Consider the following 12,478-nt stretch of genomic DNA (forward strand, 5'->3'; position numbering starts at 1 on the left):
CTTCTCATCGTCCGCTAGCACCCCGATCAACGTCCTGTCCTCCACACCACCGCTTCTCATCGTCCGCTAGCACCCCGATCAACGTCCTGTCCTCCACACCACCGCTTCTCATCGTCCGCTAGCACCCCGATCAACGTCCTGTCCTCCACACCACCGCTTCTCCTCGTCCGCTAGCACCCCGATCAACGTCCTGTCCTCCACACCACCGCTTCTCATCGTCCGCTAGCACCCCGATCAACGTCCTGTCCTCCACACCACCGCTTCTCATCGTCCGCTAGCACCCCGATCAACGTCCTGTCCTCCACACCACCGCTTCTCCTCGTCCGCTAGCACCCCGATCAATGTCCTGTCGACACCACCGCTTCTCCTCGTCCGCTAGCACCCCGATCAACGTCCTGTCCTCCACACCACCGCTTCTCATCGTCCGCTAGCACCCCGATCAACGTCCTGTCAACACCACCGCTTCTCCTCGTCCGCGAGCACCCCGATCAACGTCCTGTCCTCCACACCACCGCTTCTCATCGTCCGCTAGCACCCCGATCAACGTCCTGTCCTCGACACCACCGCTTCTCCTTGTCCGCTAGCACCCCGATCAACGTCCTGTCAACACCACCGCTTCTCCTCGTCCGCTAGCACCCCGATCAACGTCCTGTCCTCCACACCACCGCTTCTCCTCGCCCGCTAGCACCCCAATCAACGTCCTGTCCTCCACACCACCGCTTCTCCTCGTCCGCTAGCACCCCGATCAACGTCCTGTCCTCAACACCACCGCTTCTCCTCGTCCGCTAGCACCCCGATCAACGTCCTGTCAACACCACCGCTTCTCATCGTCCGCTAGCACCCCGATCAACGTCCTGTCCTCGACACCACCGCTTCTCATCGTCCGCTAGCACCACGATCGACGTCCTGTCCTCCACACCACCGCTTCTCCTCGTCCGCTAGCACCCCGATCAACGTCCTGTCCTCCACACCACCGCTTCTCATCGTCCGCTAGCACCCCGATCAACGTCCTGTCAACACCACCGCTTCTCATCGTCCGCTAGCACCCCGATCAACGTCCTGTCCTCCACACCACCGCTTCTCATCGTCCGCTAGCACCCCGATCGACGTCCTGTCCTCAACACCACCGCTTCTCCTCGTCCGCTAGCACCCCGATCGACGTCCTGTCCTCCACACCACCGCTTCTCATCGTCCGCTAGCACCCCGATCAACGTCCTGTCGACACCACCGCTTCTCATCGTCCGCTAGCACCCCGATCAACGTCCTGTCCTCCACACCACCGCTTCTCATCGTCCGCTAGCATCCCGATCAACGTCCTGTCGACACCACCGCTTCTCATCGTCCGCTAGCACCCCGATCAACGTCCTGTCCTCGACACCACCGCTTCTCCTCGTCCGCTAGCACCCCGATCAACGTCCTGTCCTCCACACCACCGCTTCTCATCGTCCGCTAGCACCCCGATCAACATCCTGTCCTCCACACCACCGCTTCTCCTCGTCCGCTAGCACCCCGATCAACGTCCTGTCGACACCACCGCTTCTCATCGTCCGCTAGCACCCCGATCAACGTCCTGTCCTCCACACCACCGCTTCTCATCGTCCGCTAGCACCCCGATCAACGTCCTGTCGACACCACCGCTTCTCCTCGTCCGCTAGCACCCCGATCAACGTCCTGTCGACACCACCGCTTCTCATCGTCCGCTAGCACCCCGATCAACGTCCTGTCCTCGACACCACCGCTTCTCCTCGTCCGCTAGCACCCCGATCAACGTCCTGTCCTCCACACCACCGCTTCTCATCGTCCGCTAGCACCCCGATCAACATCCTGTCCTCCACACCACCGCTTCTCCTCGTCCGCTAGCACCCCGATCAACGTCCTGTCGACACCACCGCTTCTCATCGTCCGCTAGCACCCCGATCAACGTCCTGTCCTCCACACCACCGCTTCTCATCGTCCGCTAGCACCCCGATCAACGTCCTGTCGACACCACCGCTTCTCATCGTCCGCTAGCACCCCGATCAACGTCCTGTCCTCCACACCACCGCTTCTCATCGTCCGCTAGCACCCCGATCAACGTCCTGTCGACACCACCGCTTCTCCTCGTCCGCTAGCACCCCGATCAACGTCCTGTCGACACCACCGCTTCTCATCGTCCGCTAGCACCCCGATCAACGTCCTGTCCTCCACACCACCGCTTCTCATCGTCCGCTAGCACCCCGATCAACATCCTGTCCTCCACACCACCGCTTCTCCTCGTCCGCTAGCACCCCGATCAACGTCCTGTCCTCGACACCACCGCTTCTCATCGTCCGCTAGCACCCCGATCGACGTCCTGTCGTCGACACCACCGCTTCTCCTCGTCCGCTAGCACCCCGATCAACGTCCTGTCAACACCACCGCTTCTCATCGTCCGCTAGCACCCCGATCAACGTCCTGTCCTCCACACCACCGCTTCTCCTCGTCCGCTAGCACCCCGATCAACGTCCTGTCCTCCACACCACCGCTTCTCATCGTCCGCTAGCACCCCGATCAACGTCCTGTCCTCCACACCACCGCTTCTCCTCGTCCGCTAGCACCCCGATCAACGTCCTGTCCTCCACACCACCGCTTCTCATCGTCCGCTAGCACCCCGATCAACGTCCTGTCAACACCACCGCTTCTCATCGTCCGCTAGCACCCCGATCAACGTCCTGTCAACACCACCGCTTCTCCTCGTCCACTAGCACCCCGATCAACGTCCTGTCCTCCACACCACCGCTTCTCCTCGTCCGCTAGCACCCCGATCAACGTCCTGTCCTCCACACCACCGCTTCTCATCGTCCGCTAGCACCCCGATCAACGTCCTGTCAACACCACCGCTTCTCCTCGTCCACTAGCACCCCGATCAACGTCCTGTCCTCCACACCACCGCTTCTCATCGTCCGCTAGCACCCCGATCAACATCCTGTCCTCCACACCACCGCTTCTCATCGTCCACTAGCACCCCGATCAACGTCCTGTCAACACCACCGCTTCTCATCGTCCGCTAGCACCCCGATCAACGTCCTGTCCTCCACACCACCGCTTCTCATCGTCCGCTAGCACCCCGATCAACGTCCTGTCAACACCACCGCTTCTCATCGTCCGCTAGCACCCCGATCAACATCCTGTCGACACCACCGCTTCTCCTCGTCCGCTAGCACCCCGATCAACGTCCTGTCCTCCACACCACCGCTTCTCATCGTCCGCTAGCACCCCGATCAACGTCCTGTCCTCCACACCACCGCTTCTCATCGTCCGCTAGCACCCCGATCAACGTCCTGTCCTCCACACCACCGCTTCTCATCGTCCGCTAGCACCCCGATCAACGTCCTGTCCTCCACACCACCGCTTCTCCTCGTCCGCTAGCACCCCGATCAACGTCCTGTCCTCCACACCACCGCTTCTCATCGTCCGCTAGCACCCCGATCAACGTCCTGTCCTCCACACCACCGCTTCTCATCGTCCGCTAGCACCCCGATCAACGTCCTGTCCTCCACACCACCGCTTCTCATCGTCCACTAGCACCCCGATAAACGTCCTGTCCTCGACACCACCGCTTCTCATCGTCCGCTAGCACCCCGATCAACGTCCTGTCCTCCACACCACCGCTTCTCCTCGTCCGCTAGCACCCCGATCAATGTCCTGTCGACACCACCGCTTCTCCTCGTCCGCTAGCACCCCGATCAACGTCCTGTCCTCCACACCACCGCTTCTCATCGTCCGCTAGCACCCCGATCAACGTCCTGTCCTCCACACCACCGTTTCTCATCGTCCGCTAGCACCCCGATCAACGCCCTGTCCTCAACACCACCGCTTCTCATCGTCCGCTAGCACCCCGATCAAAGCCCTGTCGACACCACCGCTTCTCATCGTCCGCTAGCACCCCGATCAACGTCCTGTCCTCCACACCACCGCTTCTCATCGTCCGCTAGCACCCCGATCAACGTCCTGTCCTCCACACCACCGCTTCTCCTCGTCCGCTAGCACCCCGATCAACGTCCTGTCCTCCACACCACCGCTTCTCATCGTCCGCTAGCACCCCGATCAACGTCCTGTCCTCCACACCACCGCTTCTCATCGTCCGCTAGCACCCCGATAAACGTCCTGTCCTCGACACCACCGCTTCTCATCGTCCGCTAGCACCCCGATCAACGTCCTGTCCTCCACACCACCGCTTCTCCTCGTCCGCTAGCACCCCGATCAACGTCCTGTCGACACCACCGCTTCTCCTCGTCCGCTAGCACCCCGATCAACGTCCTGTCTTCCACACCACCGCTTCTCATCGTCCGCTAGCACCCCGATCAACGTCCTGTCAACACCACCGCTTCTCCTCGTCCGCGAGCACCCCGATCAACGTCCTGTCCTCCACACCACCGCTTCTCATCGTCCGCTAGCACCCCGATCAACGTCCTGTCCTCGACACCACCGCTTCTCCTTGTCCGCTAGCACCCCGATCAACGTCCTGTCAACACCACCGCTTCTCCTCGTCCGCTAGCACCCCGATCAACGTCCTGTCCTCCACACCACCGCTTCTCCTCGTCCGCTAGCACCCCAATCAACGTCCTGTCCTCCACACCACCGCTTCTCCTCGTCCGCTAGCACCCCGATCAACGTCCTGTCCTCAACACCACCGCTTCTCCTCGTCCGCTAGCGCCCCGATCAACGTCCTGTCAACACCACCGCTTCTCATCGTCCGCTAGCACCCCGATCAACGTCCTGTCCTCCACACCACCGCTTCTCCTCGTCCGCTAGCACCCCGATCAACGTCCTGTCCTCCACACCACCGCTTCTCATCGTCCGCTAGCACCCCGATCAACGTCCTGTCAACACCACCGCTTCTCCTCGTCCGCTAGCACCCCGATCAACGTCCTGTCCTCCACACCACCGCTTCTCCTCGTCCGCTAGCAACCCGATCAACGTCCTGTCAACACCACCGCTTCTCCTCGTCCGCTAGCACCCCGATCAACATCCTGTCCTCGACACCACCGTTTCTCATCGTCCGCTAGCACCCCGATCAACGCCCTGTCCTCAACACCACCGCTTCTCATCGTCCGCTAGCACCCCAATCAACGTCCTGTCGACACCACCGCTTCTCATCGTCCGCTAGCACCCCGATCAACGTCCTGTCCTCCACACCACCGCTTCTCATCGTCCGCTAGCACCCCGATCAACGTCCTGTCCTCCACACCACCGCTTCTCATCGTCCACTAGCACCCCGATAAACGTCCTGTCCTCGACACCACCGCTTCTCATCGTCCGCTAGCACCCCGATCAACGTCCTGTCCTCCACACCACCGCTTCTCCTCGTGCGCTAGCACCCCGATCAACGTCCTGTCGACACCACCGCTTCTCCTCGTCCGCTAGCACCCCGATCAACGTCCTGTCCTCCACACCACCGCTTCTCATCGTCCGCTAGCACCCCGATCAACGTCCTGTCAACACCACCGCTTCTCCTCGTCCGCGAGCACCCCGATCAACGTCCTGTCCTCCACACCACCGTTTCTCATCGTCCGCTAGCACCCCGATCAACGCCCTGTCCTCAACACCACCGCTTCTCATCGTCCGCTAGCACCCCGATCAACGTCCTGTCCTCCACACCACCGCTTCTCATCGTCCGCTAGCACCCCGATCAACGTCCTGTCCTCCACACCACCGCTTCTCCTCGTCCGCTAGCACCCCGATCAACGTCCTGTCCTCCACACCACCGCTTCTCATCGTCCGCTAGCACCCCGATCAACGTCCTGTCCTCCACACCACCGCTTCTCATCGTCCGCTAGCACCCCGATCAACGTCCTGTCCTCCACACCACCGCTTCTCCTCGTCCGCTAGCACCCCGATCAACGTCCTGTCGACACCACCGCTTCTCCTCGTCCGCTAGCACCCCGATCAACGTCCTGTCCTGCACACCACCGCTTCTCATCGTCCGCTAGCACCCCGATCAACGTCCTGTCAACACCACCGCTTCTCCTCGTCCGCGAGCACCCCGATCAACGTCCTGTCCTCCACACCACCGCTTCTCATCGTCCGCTAGCACCCCGATCAACGTCCTGTCCTCGACACCACCGCTTCTCCTTGTCCGCTAGCACCCCGATCAACGTCCTGTCAACACCACCGCTTCTCCTCGTCCGCTAGCACCCCGATCAACGTCCTGTCCTCCACACCACCGCTTCTCCTCGTCCGCTAGCACCCCAATCAACGTCCTGTCCTCCACACCACCGCTTCTCCTCGTCCGCTAGCACCCCGATCAACGTCCTGTCCTCAACACCACCGCTTCTCCTCGTCCGCTAGCACCCCGATCAACGTCCTGTCAACACCACCGCTTCTCATCGTCCGCTAGCACCCCGATCAACGTCCTGTCCTCGACACCACCGCTTCTCCTCGTCCGCTAGCACCCCGATCAACGTCCTGTCGACACCACCGCTTCTCCTCGTCCGCTAGCACCCCGATCAACGTCCTGTCCTCCACACCACCGCTTCTCCTCGTCCGCTAGCACCCCGATCAACGTCCTGTCCTCCACACCACCGCTTCTCCTCGTCCGCTAGCACCCCAATCAACGTCCTGTCAACACCACCGCTTCTCCTCGTCCGCTAGCACCCCGATCAACGTCCTGTCCTCCAACCACCGCTTCTCCTCGTCCGCTAGCACCCCGATCAACGTCCTGTCCTCCACACCACCGCTTCTCCTCGTCCGCTAGCACCCCGATCAACGTCCTGTCCTCCACACCACCGCTTCTCATTGTCCGCTAGCACCGCGATCAATGCCCTGTCCTCCACACCACCGCTTCTCCTCGTCCGCTAGCACCCCGATCAACGTCCTGTCCTCCACACCACCGCTTCTCCTCGTCCACTAGCACCCCGATCAACGTCCTGTCCTCCACACCACCGCTTCTCCTCGTCTGCTAGCACTCCAATCCACAACCCCTCCTCCACCGCTTCTCCTCGTCCGCTAGCACCCCGATCAACGTCCTGTCCTCCACACCATCGCTTCTGATCGTCCGCTAGCACCCCGATCAACGTCCTGTCCTCCACACCATCGCTTCTGATCGTCCGCTAGCACCCCGATCAACGTCCTGTCGACACCACCGCTTCTCCTCGTCCGCTAGCACCCCGATCAACGTCCTGTCCTCCACACCATCGCTTCTGATCGTCCGCTAGCACCCCGATCAACGTCCTGTCGACACCACCGCTTCTCCTCGCCCGCTAGCACCCCGATCAACGTCCTGTCCTCCACACCATCGCTTCTGATCGTCCGCTAGCACCCCGATCAACGTCCTGTCGACACCACCGCTTCTCCTCGTCCGCTAGCACCCCGATCAACGTCCTGTCAACACCACCGCTTCTCATCGTCCGCTAGCACCCCGATCAACGTCCTGTCCTCCACACCACCGTTTCTCATCGTCCGCTAGCACCCCGATCAACGTCCTGTCCTCCACACCACCGCTTCTCCTCGTCCGCTAGCACCCCGATCAACGTCCTGTCCTCCACACCACCGCTTCTCATCGTCCGCTAGCACCCCGATCAACTTCCTGTCATCCACACCACCGCTTCTCCTCGTCCGCTAGCACCCCGATCAACGTCCTGTCCTCCACACCACCGTTTCTCATCGTCCGCTAGCACCCCGATCAACGTCCTGTTGACACCACCGCTTCTCATCGTCCGCTAGCACCCCGATCAACGTCCTGTCCTCCACACCACCGCTTCTCATCGTCCACTAGCACCCCGATCAACGTCCTGTCCTCCACACCACCGTTTCTCATCGTCCACTAGCACTCCGATCCACAACCCCTCCTCCACCGCTTCTCATCGTCCGCTAGCACCCCGATCCACAACCCCTCCTCCACAGCTCCGTTCCTCACGTCCCACACACTTTTACAGTCCGTTCACACCCCAATCCACCGTCCTGTCCAAACACCAGTGTTCCTCACGTCCCACAAACAAGACAGAATCTGCTGATACTGGAAATCAAAGGAACACGAAAACATTCTGGAGAAACTCCACAGACCAGGCAGCATCTATGGAAGAGAGTACAGTCGAACCTTCAGGCCAAGACCCTTTGGCAGGACTGGAGAAAAACAGATGAGAAGTAGATTTAAAAGGTGGGAGGGACAGAGCAACACAAGCTGATAGGTGAAACCAGGAGGAGGAGGAGTGAAGTAAAGAGCTGGGAATAGGCAGCCACATAAAAGACAGGGGAGGAGCACCAGAGGGAGGTGATGGACAGGCAAGGAGATAAGGTGAGAGAGGGAAAATGGAGTGAAGAATGAGAAAGGAGAGGGCAGGGAGGCATTACTAGTTCAAGAAATCGATGCTCATGTCATCAGGCCTGACAGCTCTGTTCCTCACATCCCACACACTCTCACAGTCCATTAAAACGCCAATACACCACCTTGTCCCACACGCCAGTTCATGACATCCCACACGCTCTCACTGTCCGTTAACACCCCAATCCACCGTCCAGTCCCCTACACCTTTGTACCTCACGTCCCACAGCCTCTCACTATCCGTTAACACCCCAATCCACCGTCCAGTCCCCTATACCTCTGTACCTCACGTCCCTCACCCTCTCACTGTCCGTTAACACCCCAATCCACCGTCCAGTCCCCTACACCTTTGTAGCTCACGTCCCACAGCCTCTCACTATCCGTTAACACCCCAATCCACCGTCCAGTCCCCTACACCTTTGTACCTCACGTCCCACACCCTCTCACTGTCCGTTAACACCCCAATCCACCGTCCAGTCCCCTATACCTCTGTACCTCACGTCCCTCACCCTCTCACTGTCCGTTAACACCCCAATCCACCGTCCAGTCCCCTACACCTCTGTACCTCACGTCCCTCACCCTCTCACTGTCCGTTAACACCCCAATCCACCGTCCAGTCCCCTACACCTCTGCACCTCACGTCCCACACCCACTCACTGTCCGTTAACACCCCAATCCACCGTCCAGTCCCCTACACCTCCGTACCTCACGTCCCACACCCTCTCACTGTCCGTTAACACCCCAATCCACCGTCCAGTCCCCTACACCTCCGTACCACACGTCCCACACCCACTCACTGTCCGTTAACACCCCAATCCACCGTCCAGTCCCCTACACCTCCGTACCTCACGTCCCACACCCTCTCACTGTCCGTTAACACCCCAATCCACTGTCTAGTCCCCTACACCTCCGTACCTCACGTCCCACACCCTCTCACTGTCCGTTAACACCCCAATCCACCGTCCAGTCACCTACACCTCTGTACCTCACATCCCACACCCTCTCACTATCCGTTAACACCCCAATCCACCGTCCAGTCCCCTACACCTCTGTACCTGACGTCCCACACCCTCTCACTATCCGTTAACACCCCAATCCACCGTCCAGTCCCCTACACCTCCGTACCTGACGTCCCACACCCTCTCACTATCCGTTAACACCCCAATCCACCGTCCAGTCCCCTACACCTCCGTACCTCACGTCCCACACCCTCTCACTGTCCGTTAACACCCCAATCCACCGTCCAGTCCCCTACACCTCCGTACCTCACGTCCCACACCCTCTCACTGTCCGTTAACACCCCAATCCACCGTCCAGTCCCCTACACCTCCGTACCTCACGTCCCACACCCTCTCACTGTCCGTTAACACCCCAATCCACCGTCCAGTCCCCTACACCTCTGTACCTCACATCCCACACCCTCTCACTATCCGTTAACACCCCAATCCACCGTCCAGTCCCCTACACCTCTGTACCTGACGTCCCACACCCTCTCACTATCCGTTAACACCTCAATCCACCGTCCAGTCCCCTACACCTCCGTACCTCACGTCCCACACCCTCTCACTGTCCGTTAACACCCCAATCCACCGTCCAGTCCCCTACACCTCCGTACCTCACGTCCCACACCCTCTCACTGTCCGTTAACACCCCAATCCATCGTCCAGTCCCCTACACCTCCGTACCTCACGTCCCTCACCCTCTCACTGTCCGTTAACACCCCAATCCACCGTCCAGTCCCCTACACCTCTGTACCTCACGTCCCATACTCTCACAGTCCGTTAACAACCCAATCCACCGTCCAGTCCCCTACACCTCCGTACCTCACGTCCCAAACCCTCTCACTGTCCGTTAACACCCCAATCCACCGTCCAATCCCCTACACCTCCGTACCTCACGTCCCACACCCTCTCACTGTCCGTTAACACCCCAATCCATGTCCAGTCCCCTACACCTCCGTACCTCACGTCCCACACCCTCTCACTGTCCGTTAACACCCCAATCCACCGTCCAGTCCCCTACACCTCCGTACCTCACGTCCCACACCCTCTCACTGTCCGTTAACACCCCAATGCACCGTCCAGTCCCCTACACCTCCATACCTCACGTCCCACACCCTCTCACTGTCCGTTACACACCAATCCACTGTCCAGTCCCCTACACCTCCGTACCTCACGTCCCACACCCTCTCACTGTCCGTTAACACCCCAATCCACCGTCCAGTCCCCTACACCTCTGTACCTCACATCCCACACCCTCTCACTATCCGTTAACACCCCAATCCACCGTCCAGTCCCCTACACCTCCGTACCTCACGTCCCACACCCTCTCACTGTCCGTTAACAGCCCAATCCACCGTCCAGTCCCCTACACCTCCGTACCTCACGTCCCTCACCCTCTCACTGTCCGTTAACACCCCAATCCACCGTCCAGTCCCCTACACCTCCGTACCTCACGTCCCACACCCTCTCACTGTCCGTTAACACCCCAATCCACCGTCCAGTCCCCTACACCTCCGTACCTCACGTCCCACACCCTCTCACTGTCCGTTAACACCCCAATCCACCGTCCAGTCCCCTACACCTCCGTACCTCACGTCCCTCACCCTCTCACTGTCTGTTTACACCCCAATCCACCGTCCAGTCCCCTACACCTCCGTACCTCACGTCCCACACCCTCTCACTGTCCGTTAACACCCCAATCCACCGTCCAGTCCCCTACACCTCTGCACCTCACGTCCCACACCCACTCACTGTCCGTTAACACCCCAATCCACCGTCCAGTCCCCTACACCTCCGTACCTCACGTCCCACACCCTCTCACTGTCCGTTAACACCCCAATCCACCGTCCAGTCCCCTACACCTCCGTACCACACGTCCCACACCCACTCACTGTCCGTTAACACCCCAATCCACCGTCCAGTCCCCTACACCTCCGTACCTCACGTCCCACACCCTCTCACTGTCCGTTAACACCCCAATCCACCGTCCAGTCCCCTACACCTTTGTACCTCACGTCCCACACCTTCTCACTGTCCGTTAACACCCCAATCCACCGTCCAGTCCCCTATACCTCTGTACCTCACGTCCCTCACCCTCTCACTGTCCGTTAACACCCCAATCCACCGTCCAGTCCCCTACACCTCTGTACCTCACGTCCCTCACCCTCTCACTGTCCGTTAACACCCCAATCCACCGTCCAGTCCCCTACACCTCTGCACCTCACGTCCCACACCCACTCACTGTCCGTTAACACCCCAATCCACCGTCCAGTCCCCTACACCTCCGTACCTCACGTCCCACACCCTCTCACTGTCCGTTAACACCCCAATCCACCGTCCAGTCCCCTACACCTCCGTACCACACGTCCCACACCCACTCACTGTCCGTTAACACCCCAATCCACCGTCCAGTCCCCTACACCTCCGTACCTCACGTCCCACACCCTCTCACTGTCCGTTAACACCCCAATCCACTGTCCAGTCCCCTACACCTCTGTACCTCACATCCCACACCCTCTCACTATCCGTTAACACCCCAATCCACCGTCCAGTCCCCTACACCTCTGTACCTGACGTCCCACACCCTCTCACTATCCGTTAACACCCCAATCCACCGTCCAGTCCCCTACACCTCCGTACCTGACGTCCCACACCCTCTCACTATCCGTTAACACCCCAATCCACCGTCCAGTCCCCTACACCTCCGTACCTCACGTCCCACACCCTCTCACTGTCCGTTAACACCCCAATCCACCGTCCAGTCCCCTACACCTCCGTACCTCACGTCCCACACCCTCTCACTGTCCGTTAACACCCCAATCCACCGTCCAGTCCCCTACACCTCCGTACCTCACGTCCCACACCCTCTCACTGTCCGTTAACACCCCAATCCACCGTCCAGTCCCCTACACCTCTGTACCTCACATCCCACACCCTCTCACTATCCGTTAACACCCCAATCCACCGTCCAGTCCCCTACACCTCTGTACCTGACGTCCCACACCCTCTCACTATCCGTTAACACCCCAATCCACCGTCCAGTCCCCTACACCTCCGTACCTCACGTCCCACACCCTCTCACTGTCCGTTAACACCCCAATCCATCGTCCAGTCCCCTACACCTCCGTACCTCACGTCCCTCACCCTCTCACTGTCCGTTAACACCCCAATCCACCGTCCAGTCCCCTACACCTCT

The 12,478-nt window shown here is 60.0% G+C and overlaps 1 protein-coding gene across 2 annotated transcripts in view; it reads right to left on the minus strand.

Annotated features, from left to right (window-relative positions):
* fbxl5 (F-box and leucine-rich repeat protein 5) overlaps nucleotides 1-12,478 on the minus strand; it is a 97,142-nt gene that overhangs the window by 62,164 nt on the left and 22,500 nt on the right. The gene's annotated exons all lie outside the window — the stretch shown is intronic.

This window comes from Hypanus sabinus, chromosome 24 (genome assembly GCF_030144855.1).
Source record: "Hypanus sabinus isolate sHypSab1 chromosome 24, sHypSab1.hap1, whole genome shotgun sequence".
NCBI classification, from domain to species: Eukaryota; Metazoa; Chordata; class Chondrichthyes; order Myliobatiformes; family Dasyatidae; genus Hypanus; species Hypanus sabinus.